Here is a 15,324-nt window from a genome sequence, read left to right on the forward strand (position 1 = left end):
CAACAATAATCTTTTTACATATTTATACTATATTTACTGAAACTGATGTACAGATATTGAAACAATAGCTTTCATACAAGGTAACATTTGGGTTTACATTGTGGTTTATATTTTAGACTATACAATTTTCTAAATTTTTAGTTATGTTTTACATTATGATTTACATTTTAGCCTATCAACCCTTATATATTTTTGGTGTAATTTAACATGTCTTATATCCATCCTTGTGTACTCTTGTGGAACACTTCTATTGCCCACACAGTTACATTGGTTCTGTCTATTCAATACCTCTTTCCCCCTCCTCTTAGGGCCCACAGTGACAGTCAATCTTCATTGCTTGAAGGGCCATGTTCAGAGATACTTGCAACAGTGTTGACGGCTTGACATGCTCAACTGCCCTAATGCACTGGGAGCCGCCATTTCTCTTGAGAGATATAATTCCCTCTATTTGAGAACCTATGTTTTCTTTTAGGAGTTTTATGGTTCTAGGTTTTATATTTAGGTCTGTGAACCATTTTAATTTAATTTTTGTATAAGGTGTGAGATGGGGTCCTCTTTCTTTCTTTTAGATATGGATATCCAGTTTTCCAAGTTTGGTTCCTTTTTAAAGCATTTCTATTTACTAACATTCTCATATTGCTCATTCCTTATTTTCTCATATTCTTTAGGTTTTTTTCTTTGTATTTTCCCTCATCTCCTGGAGAATTTTTAAGATCATTTGAAAAAATATTTGTTTAGTATGAATAAAAATTGGTCTTTTTCATTGCTGTTTTCTAGATTTTTCTTTCTTCCTTTGGTTGGGTTATTTCTTGTTTCTATCTTGTCATGTACTCTTTTATTGCACACTATATTTTTTCTAAATTTTTTTTTTATTTTTAAAGAAGCTTTAGATTACATAAATGTTACATCAAACATATAGGGGAGAATTGTGGGAACATGGCCAATGGGTTAGACAACAGATAAGGCTTAGCTCTCACTGAAACAACAAAGAAAAAGCCAGCGGCTGCAGTGGTGACCTGCTTCTAGGCACAGCAAACCAGGACACTGTTTACCAACTCCCAGAAGAGTGAGGGTCAGAGACATGAAGAAACCAAAACAGGTAGTCATGAGTTATTAAACCTCCGAGCTGCAGGGAAGGGTTCCTCTTCCCCACCCTGAGATTAAGTGAGGGTAAAACTCCTGGCAAATTTTATCTGAGAGGAAAGCAGATGTCTTCCTCCATGGGAAGGTGCTCTGAGTGATCCAGGAGGGTACTGGGCAGATAGAGAAGCCAGGAATAATCGTGTTGCTTACCTCAGTGGCTGGAAGTGGCTCCTCAGGGGGGACAGACTTGGGGGAGCCCCTGACTCCCTCTACTCCAAAGGGGAGTGTGAGGGCAGATTCCCTGCCAGGAAGAGGGGTCTGGGAGGGTGGAGAGTGATTTCTTTATGGTGAGTTTACCCAGCTGGGTTCCCCTTGAATATCAGAAGGGATCCCGACTTCACAGGGAGAGGGGAGGGGGATTGCCTCAGGCAGGTGGTCACACCCAGCAGCCTAGGTAAGGTGAGGAATTACTTCAGAGAGGAGGCAGAGACAGGCTCCAGCTGACTGCAGGGAATTTCACCTGCCAAGGAAGAGGAGTGGAGCGCCTTCTGAAAGGCCCATCAACCCAAGGAGGCGGAATAACTCAGTGGGAGAGTTCCTGCCCAACACATATCAGGTCGCTGGTTTGATTCCTGGCTCCTCCTTGAGAAGTAATTCCCCAGGTAATCAGGCAATCAGCTGTAATTTTATGACATTTTCCTTGTCAGTTTCTTTTCTTTCAGTTCCCTTATTTTACTCTCTAAATCCCAGTTCAAAACCTACAGAGGGCAGGCTGCAGGGTGAGTGACTGAGGAACACCAGCACCCTGAGAATATCCTTAGGGGTCAAAAAGAGAAGGCTGGTTTTCGTGTGGTTTTTTTTCCTCTTCTGTCTCCTTTTTTTAAAAAATGAGTCACTGCTGTCTTGTTTCTTGCTTGTTCCTTTGTTTCTCTGCTTGTATATATGTTTTTTCTTTTGGTTACTGATTTACTCTACTTACGCTATTTCTTTTCATTCCTTCATCTTTATATGTTTTGTTTTCTGTTGTTCTTTCATTCTACCTCTTTTATTTGGTCTCCAATTTTTCTTGTCTATATTTCTCCCTCTCCCTTATGCTCTGTTTATTTTGCCTTTAATACTTTCTTCTTTCTCTCTTTTCTCTTTTCTTTCCCCTCTTCTCACCATTTCAGCCATTTAATTCATTCTATATATTTTTCCCTATTCTGTTTCTTGTTTCATTGTTTCTATTCCAGTTTCCTAATCTTATTCCTGTTTCTTACTCATGTTAATTTTTCAGTTTCCTAGGTCTTATATGGTTGTTCTCCTACCTTTTACTATTACTATTATTCTTTTTTTCTTCCTATCTCTTTCCTTTTTCCTGGTCCTAATTTTTTTTTCTTTCAAAGGAATATAGACCTCTCTCACAAAAAAATATCTGAGTGGGGGCAAGATCTTGCCTGAGTGAGCTTCAGGGCATGGATCTGGAGGGCGCCGGACAATGACATAAATTCCTCAAGGTGCTGCTGGCTTGATTCTTGGTTGCAGTGTTTCCTTTTCCTTGGTTTCTCCTTTTCTGTGTATACTGATTTTATCTAGCAATACAATCTCTTTCTCTTCCATCTTGCTATCCACTTTCTGTTGTTATTCTTACATTCCATCTCTCTTTAGTCCTCAACTCTTCTGGTTTTTATTTCTATCTTGTCTAATTTTCTTTCTTTTATTAACTTTTTTCTTTTGTCATTTCTTTTCTCTTTCACTCTCTCCTCATCATTCTGGCCTTTTAATTCATTCTATATATTTTTCTCTATTTGGTTCCTCATTTCATTGTTGGTACCCAACTTTTTTATTCCCATTACTCAACACTGCTTACAGAAATTCATTTGCCAAGGTCTTATACAGTTCCTTTTCTAATGATTGCTATTGTTATTACTATTATCCTTTTACTTTTCTTACCTCTTTTGCTTTCTCTGGCCCTAATGTTTTCCTTTAGGGAACACAGACAACAGGAAACAGAAGAGGAGCAAAGTGTCAAAGAGAAAACTTAGCACATGCACAACAAAAGCAACTAAATAAAACCCTGGAAGAAAGAGAGAACCTAATCAAGTGAATAAATCCATCAAGATAAAATGATGACCAGACAAGAACAAAACATTATAAACCATACTAAGAAACAGGAAGACATGGCCCAGTTCAATGAACAACCTAAAAACCAGGAAGAGATGCAGAACACTGAAAACTAATTAAAGCTGCCCAAACAAATACCATGGACCAACTTAATGAAGTGAAGGAAGAGATTAAGGACTAGGGAAGCAGATTTGGCTCAACAGATAGAGTGCCCGCCTACTACATGGGAAGTCCAAGGTTCAAAGCCAGGGCCTCCTGATCTGTGTGGTGAGCTGGCCCACATGCAGTGCTGATGTGTGCAAGGAGTGCCGTGCCACACAGGATTGTCGCCCATGTAGGGGAGCCCCACGCATAAGGAGTGCATCCCATAAGGAGAGCTGCCCAGTAGGAAAAAAGTGCAGCCTGCCCATGAGTGGCACTGCACACATGGAGAGCTGACACAACAAGATGATGCAACAAAGAGAGACACAGATTCCCAGTGCTGCTGACAAGAATATAAGTGGACACAGAAGAACACACAGTAAATGGACACAGAGAGCAGACAATTGGGGTGGGGGGTGGGGAGAGAAATAAATTTAAAAAAAGAAGACACTGATGGAACATATTGAAGAAATTGTAAACATACATAAAGAAATAAAAGATATAGTGGTGATAAATGGTACAATCCAAGAAGTCAAAAAGACACTGGAAGCAAATAACAGCAGATTTAAATAGGCAGAGGAAAGAATTAGTGATGTGGAAGACAGTACATATGAAATCAGGTAGAAAACAGGTAGATAAAAGATAGAAAAAATCAGGCAGGGACTTAAGGATTTGAATGACAACATAAAATGCACAAACGTATGCATTATAGGCATCCAGAGGGAGATGAAAAGGGAACTGGAACAGAAGGGGTGTTGAAGGAAATAATGGCTGAAAACTTCCCAGACCTAGTCTAGAGATGGATGTACATGTCCGGGAAGTGCAGTGCACCCAAAACATTATAAACCCTAACAGGCTTACTCCAAGACATGTTCTGGTCAAACTTTCCAATGCTCAAGACAAAGAGATAATACTGAAAGCAGCAAGAGAAAAGAGAACCATCACATACAAGAGAAGTTAAAAAATAAGATTTAGTGCTGATTTCTCATCTGAAACCATGGAGGCAAGAAGGCAGTGGTATGACATAGTTAAGGTACTAAAGGAAAAAACCTCCAGCCAAGAATTCTCTATCCAGCAAAGCCGGCATTCAAAAATGATGGGGGATTCAAAATATTCACAGATAAACAGAAACTAAGAGCATATGCCAATAAGAAACCCACTCTTCAAGAAATACTAAAAGGAGTTCTGCAGGTTGAAAGGAAAAAACAGGAGAGAGAGAGTTGGAGGAGAGTGTAAGAACAACTAAAAAGACAAAAAGAGAAATAAGAACAGTGCCATTTTTTCCAGTTTAGCTTTCTTGCTATTAATATACATGACCTTAGACTTTTCCTTTCAACCACTGTCATATAATAGCCCTGCTAGCTACAAACACCATGATAAGCTTTCACCATTTCTATTCATTTCCAAAGATTTACAAACAATCTTTTTACCAATTCTGTACAGATTAATCCTCAGCTTTCCATTCTCTACCCTCATTCTACTTTCTGGTGACCTAAATTCTAACTGTCAACTCCATTAGGTTGCACAATATATATGGTTCATGATAGTGGTATCATACAGCATTTGTTCTTTTGTGTCTGGCTTGCTTCACTCAATATAATGTCTTCCAGGTTCATCCATGTTTTCATATGCTTTCCAATTTTATTTCTTCTTACAGCTGCATAATATTCCATCATATGTATACACCAAAATTTGCTTATCATATCAGTTGATGAGCACCTGGGTTGTTTTCCAACTTTTGGCAACTGTGAATAATGCCACTATGAACACTGGCATGCAGATGTCTGTTCATGTCTCTGCTCTTAGTTCTTCTGGGTATATACTTGGAAATGGCATTACTAGATCCTGTGGCAAGTCTATATTCAACTTCCTTAGGAACTGCCAAACAGTCTTCCACAGTGGCTGTACCATTCTACATTCTCATCAACAGTGAATAAGCATTCCTATCTCTTCACATTCTCTCCAACATTTACAGTTTTCTAACTTTTTAACAGCAGCCAGTCTGATAGGTGTGAAATGATATCTCATTGTATTTTTGATTAGCATATCCCTAATCACTAGTGATGTTGAACATTTTTTCATGTGTTTCTTTGCCATTTGCATTTCTTCTTTGGCAGTTGTCTTTTTAAGACTTTTGCCCATTTTTTAATCAGGTAGTTGGTTTTTTTATTGTTGACTTGTATGATCTCTTTGTATATCATCGATATTAAATGGTTCTCAGATATGGGATTGCCAAATAGTTTCTCCCATTGAATCAGCTGCCTTTACACCCATTTGACAAAGTCCTTTGACACAAATAATTGAATAGGTTGATGGCGAAAGGATGGAAAAAGATCTTTCATGCAAAAGAGTAACCAAAAAAGAGCTGGGGTAGCTATACACATATTGGACAAAATAGATGATAAATCAAAAACTTAAATGAGACAAATAAAGGGGGGCAAGCCACCAAGAAGAAATAATCAGAATATACATGCATACAACCATGTTGCACCAAAACACATGTGGTCTACATTGGCAATTATGAAGGGAAAAAAGAACACCACTGAAATAAGAGTTGGAGACATAAATATACTACTCTGATCAAGTGATAGAACTTCTAGCCAGAGGATCAGTAGATAAACAGAGTACTGAAAATGTTGATAATGAACTGGACCTAAAAGTTATATACAAAATATTACACCCCAAAACAGTATACATTCTTCTTAAATGTCAAGGATCATTCTCTAGGAGAGAAGCATGTGGGGTCTGAAAATGTTTTTATGCACTCATCTGCATCTATAAAACTCACAATAAAAAATATTAAAAAAAAAAAAAGAAAACAAGTCTTCATGAATTTTAAAAAGTTTGAGTTTATACAAAGGGTCTTTTCTGACCATAATGGAATGAAGCTAGGTACTAGAAATTCCAGAGTATATAGAAGTTAAATAACACATTCTCAAGCAATCAGTCCTCAAAGAAGAAAGTGCAAGGGAAATAGTAAATACCTAGAGATAAATTACAATGTGAACACAATATATAAAAATTTATAGGAGTTTTCTGCCTGTAAGTTTTCTGCCTGCAGTGAAGGCAGTGCTGAGGAAGAAAGTAAGAGCCCCAAATGCTTACATTAAAAAGAAGAAAGAGCTAAAATAAAAAATTCATACCTGGAAGAACTAGGAAAAAAACTGCAAATAATCCAAAGCAAGCAGAAGGAAAGATACAAAAAAAATTAGAATAGAAATAAATGAAATTGAGCATAGACAAACAATAGAATAAACACAGCCAAATATTTTTTTCTTTGAAAAGATCAGTAATATTGGAAAACCCTATCTAGACTGACAAAGGAAAAAGAGAGAAGACACAAGCAAATAAATTCCAGAAATGAGATGGGAGACATTACTACTGACCACACAGAACTAAAAAGGATCATAAGAGGATACTATGAACAACTATATGCCAACAAATTAGACAAATTAGAGGAAATGAACAAATTCTTAGAAACAAAAGAATAACCTACACTGATTCTAGAAGGAATAAAAGACCATACCAGAACAATTAGAAGGAAAGACTTTGAATCAGTCATCAAAAACCTCCAAAGAAAAGCCTAGGATCAGATGAATACACAGATAATTTTACCAAGCATGCCAAAAATAAAACCAATCCTGTTCAGACATTTCCAAAATATTAAAGAAAAGGATATAAGACCTTACCCATTCTATGAAGTCAACATCACAGTAATACCAAATCCAGCTAAAAAATAAAAATACTACAAGAGAAGAAAATTACAGACCAGTTTTTCTTATGGATACAGATTCAAAAATCGTCAACAATATACTTGCAATTCAGATTTAACAGCATGCTAAAATAATTAAACATCATGATCAAGTGTGTTTTATCCTAGCTATGCTGGTTAAACATAAAGAAAAAAATCAATGTAATACATCACATTAACAAATGAAAAGGATGAAAGGAAATAACCATTTCTATTGATGCAGAAGAGGCATATGACAAAACACAGCAAACTTTCTTGATAAAAACCCTTTAGAGGGAAACAGATGTGGCTCAACCAGTTGGGCACCCACTTACCACATGGGAGGTCCCAGGTCCAGGTGCTGGTGCCTCCTAAGAAGAGAAGCAGACACCACACCTGCCACAATGAGCTAGATGCTGTACCCACAGCAATGAGCTAGATGCTGCACTGCCCTAATGAGCAGACACCAAAATGAGCAAATGCCATAAGTCAGCAGACACTGCAGCCATGGGGAGTGGATGTGATTCAGGCCATTGGGCACTCACCTCCCATGTGGGTGGTCCTGTGTTTGGTTCCCAAAGCCACCTGGAGAAGGTGAACAAACAATAAGAAGACAGATGAGAGAACCATCTGAGGGAGGGGGTAATAAATAAAAAATAAATCTTAAAAAAAACTTTAGAAAAATAGGAATATAGGAACTCTTCCTCAACATGATTAAACCCACATATGAAAAACACAGTTAACATAGTACTCAATGGAGAAGAATGTAAGTTCTCCCTCTACTTTTGAAGCAATAAAAGTATGCTCACTGTCACCACTCTTATTCAAAATTGTACTGGAAATTTTAGTCATAGCAGTCAGACAAGAACAAGGAATAAAAGGAATGGAAATTGGAAATGAAGAGGGAAAAAATTTACTCTCAGCAGATGACATGACTCTATATGTACTAAGTCCTGAAAAATCCACAACAAAGTTAGTAGAATGAATAAACAAATTCACCAAAGTGACAGAGTACAATATCAATGTGCAAAAATCACTAGTGTTTCTATACACTGGCAATGATCAATCTGAGAATGGTATCAAGAAAAATAATCCATTTAAAATAGCAACAAAAGGAATCAAATACCTAAGAATAAATTTAACCAGGGATGTAAATGATTGTACACAGAGCTACAAAACATTGCTAAAAGATGTCAAAGAAGGCCTAAATAGATAGAAATACACTCCATTTTCATGGATCGGAAGGCAACGTATATTAAGATGTCAATTCTACCCAAAATGATTTACAGATTCAACACAATACTGAACAAAATTCTAAAAGCTTTCTACTTTACAGAAATGGAAATGCCAATAATCAGATTTATTTGGAAGGTTAAGTGTGACATTTGAATTTGGTGAATCTCCAAGAAAGATGATGTTTTGGAACTAATCAAACTCTGTGTATGTAAGACCCTGTTTCGGAGTGTATCAGGGAAGCATGACTCAGGTTGAATCTCTGCCCTCTTACTGTGTATTATATACTTGGAGACAGAGAGAGAGAAACACACAGGAAAAGGGAGCTCTACCATTTTGTTCCTACCACGTGAGAAAAAGGACTCCAGGTTCATTCACAGCTCAAGGAGAGAAGCCCCAAAAGGCTCAAAGAACTGAGGCCCAGGGAGAGATGACTGATCAGCCACAGCTGAGTTTGAAGGAGGAATTAGAGAGAGCCCAGCAGACCTACTCTCTTGCCTGATTGCCATGTGGCAGGATACTAGGGTCACCAATAGCCAATTTTGATGAGAAATCATCTCTGATGGTACCTTGATTTGGGTGTTTTATGGCCTCGGAATCGTAAGCTTTTACTCTAATAAATATCCTATTATATATATAGCCAACAGTTTTCTGGTACTTTGCATTGGCAGGCCCTTGGTGAACTAAGACAGAAATAGGCACCAGGAGAGTGAGGTTGTGCTGCTTGCAATTACCAAAAATGTTGGAATGATTTTATACATAGGTAAGGGGTATTTCTTTGGAGGAACTGTGAGATTCTGGATAGAAAAAGACTAGATTGCACTGAAGAGACTGTTGGCAGGAATATGTATCCTAAAGTTTTTTCTGATGAAGCCTTAGAAGGAAATTTAGTGGATACTGGAGGAAAGGAGATACTTGTTTTGAAGTTGGAGAAAATTTGGCAGAATTGACTCCTGATGTTGTACGGAAGGCAGAACTTGAGAATGATTAACTTTGACATTTAGCTGAGTAGATTTCCATGCTAAATGTGGAAAATAGCATGCACCAGAAGCTGACTTTCACCTGATGGTGCCTTGATTTGGACATTTCATGGCCTTGGAACTGTAAGCTTTTACCCTAATAAATTTCCCAGTATAAAAGCCAACACATTTCTGGTACTTTGCATTGACAGCCCTTTGGCAAACTAAGACAGCAAGACACCCCAAACAGCCAAAAACAGTTTGAAAGAGAACAAATTTGTAAGACTCACACTTCCTGACTACAAAACTTATTATAAAGTACAGTGTTCAAAAGAGCATGGTACTGTCACAAGATAGATATATACACCAATGGAATCAATTTTAGAGTTCAGAAATAGACTCTCACATCTATGGTCAATTGATTTTTTACAATGCTGCCAAATACACTCAATTAGGAAAGAATAGTCCTTTCATCAAATGTGCCTGTTGAACTGGGTATCCTAATGTAAAAGAATGAAATAAGACCCCTATTTCACACCATATACAAAAATTAATTCAAAATGGACCACAGGCCTAAACACAAGAAGAACAACTACAAAGCTCCTAGAAGGAAATGTAGGGAAGCATCTTCAGGATCTTGTGTTAGGCAGTGGTTACTTAGACTTTATACCCAAAGCACAAGCACAAAAGAAAAAGTAGAGATTTGGGACCTCCCCCAAATTAAAAAGTTTTGTGCCTCAAAGGACTTTGTCATGACAGTGAAAAGAATTTACTCAATGGCAGAAAACATTTGGTAACAACATATCCTCATGATTTATATCCAAAATATATAAAGAACTCCTACAACTCAAATTCCACTTCTGATGGTATTTCCCAGGTGTTATGGCTCCCTTTGTCCTTAATGTGGATTGTACTCACCTCTCAGAGTGTGTTCCAACTCCTGGTGAGTTAAAGGGTTGTAGAGTCGGTGATTAGGAGTAAACTTGAAGCAGATCTGTGCATGCTTTTCATCTGCAACACTTGGCTCATTTCTTTCCTCCTCCTATTCTCTTTTGATAGGATCCTGTTTCCTATGTATACAAAATAAAAATAAATTTGGGCAAAAAAATGGGCAAAAGACTTGCACAAGCATTTTTCCAAAGGGAAAATACAAATGGCTAACAAGGACATGAAAAGATGCTCAACATTACTAGCTATTAGGGAAATGATAATCAACACCATAATGTGATATCATCTTATACCCACTGAATGGGTACTATAAAAGGAAAAAAAAGAAAAACAAAAAGACAGGAATGTAGCGCAGTGCCATTCTTGGCAGCTTAAGAGAATAGGAGAAGTTACAGGTGGGAAGGTGGCTCCTTCTCCTATCAAAGGTATAGACTCTGGTAAGTCATCTACAGATAATGGGACCACCAAGGAGCAGAGTGTGAATGATTGTGGAAGGGATAAACCTCAAGAGTCACAGTGCTTCCACTGGAGAGGCAGCAGCAGGTTTCTCTCAGCTATACCCCCAGTTCTTGCTCCAGCACCAGCACAGGATTGAGCAGTGGTTTCAGCAACTCTTAAGCCTCAAGCCAGTCAGTTCCAGCACATCTTGCCTCTCCAGCTCCCACAGCTCCTTGAGTTCTCTGAGGCCTTCTGGTACATCCATGACCATTCCTGCTCCAAATCCAAACCACCTAAAAGAAATGAAAAGGAAAGGAAAAGGCAGAGTCCTTCCCCTAAACCTACCAAAGTGTACTTTGGGAGGTTCACCAGTATTGCGGTCAAGGATTACGTCAAGGAGATACTCTGCACCTATGGGAAAATGAAAATAATTGACATTGTGGTGGGAAGGATAATAACCATCTATCCAAAGGCTATACCTATGTTGAGTTTGAGAATGAAGCTAAGAAGGCACCAAAACAAGTGGATGGAGGACAAGATGACCAGGAGATCACTGCCCCCCTGGCCTCCAAGGAGAAGCTGCCATCACCTCCTGTGTGGTGCAGGTCACACCATGGATGAGGAGACGGTCCTGCTCTCCTGGGTGCAGGCCTCCTGTGCCTCCAGTGATCCTGGCCGGCTGGCCACCTCCACCACAGAAACAACTCCAGCTCCAACTCCTCATGATAAAGCAGGGCTTCATGTTTTACCAGTGACTTTGTGAGAGGAAGTAAGAAGTCATTTTTAGTATTAAAACATTTACCCAGATGAGTTGGAAACTGTGTCCACAGAAAACCTACACACTGATGTTCATAGAGATTTTATTCAGTATTGACAAAAATTGGAAGCAACTAAGAGGTCCTTCAAAAGATGGATAAACAACAAACTGTAATACATACTTACAGGGGATTATTACGCATAAAGAAAAGGAGTAATCAAGCCACAAAAAGATATGGCAAAGAACACACAGCGAATGGACACAGAGAGCAGACAACTGGGAGGGGTGCAGGGAAGGGGAGAGAAATAAATGAATCTTAAAAAAAAAAAGAAATGGGAGAATCGTAAATGCATATTTCTAAGTGAGAGAAGCTGGTCTGAAAAAGCTGGATACTATATGATTCCAACTACTTGGCATTCTGGAAAAGGCAAAACTATAGAGAAAGGAAAAAGATCAGTGGTTGCCAAGGGTTAAGGGAGACAGGTGAACAGATGAATAGAAAAAACACAGGGCAAATTCCAGCACTGAAACTCTTCTGTGTGATACTGTCATGCAGGATACAAGAAATTATTTGTCAAAACCTAGAGAACTGTACAACCCAAAGAGGGACCTCTAATGTAAACTATTGACTTTATTTAATAATATATTAATGTTTATTCACCAATTATAATAAATGAACACAATTAATGTAAGGTGTTGATAACAGAAGCCCCTGGTGTAGGGTATTTGGGAACTCTCTGTACTTCCTACACAAGTTCGCTGTAAATCTAACACTGTCCTACGAATGTTAATTGGCCATAGCTATGAGTGTTTCTTTGTGAATTCTCAATTCTATTCCCTTGAACTATATGTCTGTCCTTGTACCTTGTCCTTTTTTAAGTGGGGATTTTTAATTACTATTGCAAAAGCAATGGAGGGAAATAGATGTGGCTCTGGAAGTTGGGCACCCACGTACCACGAGAGGTCCTGTGTTATTTCCAGTGCCTCCAAAAAAGACAACAAGCAAGACAGCAAGCAGACAGAGAGTGCAAACAACCAGAGGGGGGTGGGGATAAAATGAATGAATGAATGAATAAGGTAAAACTTAAAAAAAAAAAAGAAGTGGATTTTCTTTTCCCTTCCAAATAAAAATATAGGGGTGGGAGGAGGGAGGAGCAGAGTGAGTAAATGGCAGGGTGCAGGGATGTGAGGGCCAGGAAAATGCAGCAGTCAGGGCAGCCTGGCTCCTCTGCAAAGGGGATGCAGCACAGAGAACAGTGCGTGTTTTCCCCCTTCAGGAGGCTGGGAGCTGAGCTCACAGGCTGCTCACAGGCCCTGCTTCTGGTTTCAGCTGCAGTGTGCAGGTGAGAAGCAAGGTAGAAACAGACCTGGGGGGAGGGAGGGGGAAGTCTGGGGGAGAAGGAGGAGGGTGAAGAAGGGGAAGACAAAGGGAGAGGAAGAAATGGTTGAGGAGGAAAGAGTGTAAAGAGTGAAGGAGAGACAGTGAAGGCAGGAGGCAGAGAGAAGGAGAGAACTAGGAGTGAGAGGAACTGTGAGTCAGTGAGGGAAACTGCTGACTGGCCTGGGTGGCATCTGTCTTAGCAGACCTCTGAGTTTCTCTTGGTGCTTGGTGTCTCCACAGGGGGAGAGGGTGGATTTGGGGGAGCTCCTGGGGGCCAGACCTGGGCAGATCCAATCCTTTGAGTACTGAAGCCTTTACTTTCATCCTTTCCAAACAATGCGGTCCCAATCCCAGGTTCAGGAAACCCTCCTGGGCAGGAAGGTGAAGCCTGCATCTGAGCCAGTCCAGGGAAAGGAAAATGCCAGAAAAGGCTCAGTTCCCTGCTGAGCCCTTCTCTTTCCATCCTCTCCACACAAGGGCAGCAGGCCAGGAAAGTGGGTCAGGTCACTGTCACCCATAGGTGACGTTCCTGATAGCAGCAGGGCCCATTAGCAAGGGGACCTCAGTGCCCTGTACATAGCCCTGCCCACCCCCGTGCCCAGGGCTCCTTTTTGGAGGGACCATTAAGGAGCAGTGGGCAGTGAGAGGAGCCCCTGGCCTTCTCATGCAGGAGAGGACACTGGGCCACAGCCCTTCCCAGGCTGGTGAGAATCAGGCATGGCGCCTGTCAGAGGCCTGGGTGCCTGGGGAGACCCAGCTCTCCCCTGAAGATGGTGACGAGGCCGGCTGGGAGCCGCCCCTACTCCCCTGGTTCGGGGAAGCTGTTCTCCCCACTCTCCACACCTCCTGGGTTTCCAGCGGGAGACCTGCCGTCCATGTCTAGCAAGTGAGCCCTGGGCTCAGCCCACCCCCTCCCGACCCTGCTAGTGCCCAATTAGAAGGTGCTTTGACTTCACCGGATGGGAGCTGAGGCAGCCTGAGGAACAGGGCACAAAGCCCGGGTGGCCTTTTCCTTCCTGTTCCTTTAGTGGACGATGAAGGACAGAAACAGACGGGAGCACAGCACACCCCAGAACCCATCCCGGGAGTCAGGTCTCCTCGCCTCGTTAGCTTCTCAGCTCAACCCCAAATGGAGCTCAGTTTCCCCTCACCCAGCAGCTCCTGCTGGCTGGGCAGCCCCGAACCTGTGCCACCCTTTGCCTGCAGGACACAGGGACCACCTGTGGCTGCCCATCCCCTCCTGTCTCCTGGGTGCTGCGGGGGGGGGGGGGGGGGGCGCAGAGCTTCCCAGCTACCCCTCAGACTCTCAGAGCCCCGAAGTGGAGTCTGAGGCCGGTCCAACCCCCACCCCAAATGTCCCATCCCGGGCTGTGGTCAGATCCCGGGCGCCCGGGAGGAGCTTGGCTTTCTGCTCAAAACACTTCGGACTGAGGCCAAGCCACCTTCTCCCTCCCCACGAACACCCAAGCTCCAAGGACAGGGAAGTCTCCGAGGCTCTGGGGCGCCCACCCAGCTAGCCCGCCCTGCCAAGCTCTCCCTAGCCTCTGTGACATTTCCCGGCTCTACCACATCTCCACGGCCCTCCTCTACCCAGCAGCAGTTCGGAGAGGCTGGGCCTACGCAAGTAGATTAAGACCGAGACTCTCCCTCCCCGCCGCCCCGGGGCAGCGCGCGCAGCCCGCAGCCCTCTCCACGTCCTTTCCCGCTCCCCTCTCGGCCGCCTCCTCCTCCCCGGCCACCGTCCCTCCCGCAGGCATCTCGGCGGGAGCCGCGGGCCCTCCCCCTGCAGCGCCCATCGGGTCAGGCGAGCCGGGACTCCCGCGGCGTTTGCTCCCCGCGCCTCCGCCGTGTTCCCGCATCTTCGGGGCGGCCTCGGCGTTCACAAAGCCCCCGCGGCGGCGGCGCTAGACCCGCCCGCTCCCGGCGTGAGCCTCCCCGCCCGCTCGCCCGGGGTCGGCTCAGAACCGCACACTCCCCGGGGCGCATCGGGCTCCCGGGGCCGCCGCCTCGGCTTCAGCCCTGGCTGGGCCCCGCAGGCTCACCCGCGCCTCCCGCCGCGCGCTCTGTCCGCACAGGCCCGAGCGGGGTCGTGCGGCGTCTTCCCCGCGGGGAGCTTCCCAGGGAGGGGCCCTGGGGGTAGAACCCGTGAGGACGACCGCCGAGTAACAATTTCTCACCTGCCCGCTCCCCGCGCCCTCGGGCACCGCGTCGCCCTTCGCGCTGTGGCAGAAGCGGCGCGGGGTTAGTCAGGCGCCCCCTCTGCGGCTCTCGGCAGGCGCCGAGCAGCCCCCGGCGCCCCTCGGGCCTCCCGCGGGCTCCTCTATCCCCCGCCGCCGCGCCCGCCTCCGCGCTGTCTCGCGACCTCCATAGCCCTCTCCGCGCCTCCTCCCAGGCTGCCCGCCACGTTCATCGTGAGGTTTTTAACTGTCATTTTGTCCTCAGGATGGAGGAGTAAAATGTAGATTACAGTGGATTTACTGGTAATGTTTTAAAATCCAGAAAGTGTGTTTCCTCAAGATTTGTTCTTCTTGTTCCAAGTGGTTTTCACTAT

At 42.9% G+C, this 15,324-nt stretch overlaps 1 long non-coding RNA gene across 1 annotated transcript; it reads right to left on the reverse strand.

Annotated features, from left to right (window-relative positions):
• Nucleotides 1-2,768: 2,768 nt before the first annotated feature.
• Nucleotides 2,769-15,095, reverse strand: LOC139437761 (uncharacterized). Its single transcript, XR_011647676.1, has 5 exons — nucleotides 14,951-15,095; nucleotides 10,701-10,928; nucleotides 10,168-10,319; nucleotides 7,603-7,642; nucleotides 2,769-7,428 (listed from the first exon to the last, which is right to left on the reverse strand). It is a non-coding gene; the product is annotated as an uncharacterized lncRNA (long non-coding RNA).
• Between the last annotated feature and the right edge of the window lie 229 nt (nucleotides 15,096-15,324).

This window comes from Dasypus novemcinctus, chromosome 27 (assembly GCF_030445035.2).
Source record: "Dasypus novemcinctus isolate mDasNov1 chromosome 27, mDasNov1.1.hap2, whole genome shotgun sequence".
Taxonomy (NCBI): Eukaryota; Metazoa; Chordata; class Mammalia; order Cingulata; family Dasypodidae; genus Dasypus; species Dasypus novemcinctus.